General features: G+C 62.6%; 1 protein-coding gene across 2 annotated transcripts in view; it reads right to left on the bottom strand.

Annotated features, from left to right (window-relative positions):
- Positions 1–268, bottom strand: part of LRRC8A (leucine-rich repeat containing 8 family member A) — a 21,874-nt gene extending 21,606 nt beyond the window's left edge. The window contains exon 1 of one of the 2 annotated variants that reach the window (XM_014942920.1): positions 166–268. The gene's annotated coding sequence lies outside the window, so the exon portion shown is untranslated. The other variant, XM_014942919.1, reaches the window with a different exon arrangement.
- Between the last annotated feature and the right edge of the window lie 507 nt (positions 269–775).

Raw genomic sequence — 775 nt, 5'->3', positions numbered from 1 at the left:
CCACCCGTCCGGCACCGCGGGCCGCTGAGGAGACCGCGGCATAAGCCGGCCCGCAGCGCCGCCGGCACCCACCTGGCCGCCTCGGCCCCCGCCCTCCCTCACACCGGCTCCGGCTCCTTTTGTTCGCCCCTCACTGCACCGCGGCGGCCCCACCCCGGAACTGACCTCACCCGCCCGGCATGGCGGCCATCAGCCCGTCCCGTCCCGAGCCGCCGCCGCTGCTGCTCCTACCCCGGAGCGAAGGAGGGCGCCGCCATCTTGGGAGAGGGCGTGACGTGAAGGGCGCGCCGCCATCTTTGTGCAGGGCGCGGGGTGGAGGGGCGAGATTTATGATGGCGGTAAGGGGAGGGATAGCGAAGAGAGGGAGAGGTGGGGAGGGGAAGTGAGGGCGGGGGCGCCATCTTGGTGTAGGGCAGCGCGCAAAATGGGGAGAGTCTTAAAGGGGCTGCCACAATTCTAGCCTCAGGGCTGGGCAGGAGAAGGGGAAGGTGAGTGCCTTCACCTCCTGTGGCAGGACAAAAGGACCTTGGAGTCCAAAATTGACTCTTTTTGTCAAAGAAAAACAGTTTACCTCTTTATTAAGGTTTATCACCCAACCATGGTGAAGCCTTCTGTCATTCTTTCATTTCGTGTAGTTCTATGTACAGCAACTGGGTCTTGCAGCCTTCTTCGCTGAGGGGTGGCAGCCTCTCCCTCAGGATGAACAGGGAGGAAAGCCATGTCTGCCAAGGACAGCTTCAGGCCCTGGCTCAGGCTGGTGTTGCTGCTGTAAAAA

The sequence above is a fragment of the Calidris pugnax genome, unplaced genomic scaffold, assembly GCF_001431845.1.
Source record: "Calidris pugnax isolate Ruff unplaced genomic scaffold, ASM143184v1 scaffold102, whole genome shotgun sequence".
NCBI classification, from domain to species: domain Eukaryota; kingdom Metazoa; phylum Chordata; class Aves; order Charadriiformes; family Scolopacidae; genus Calidris; species Calidris pugnax.
Note: the sequence above shows the minus strand (reverse complement) of the source record. Positions and strands in the feature narration are given on the sequence as shown.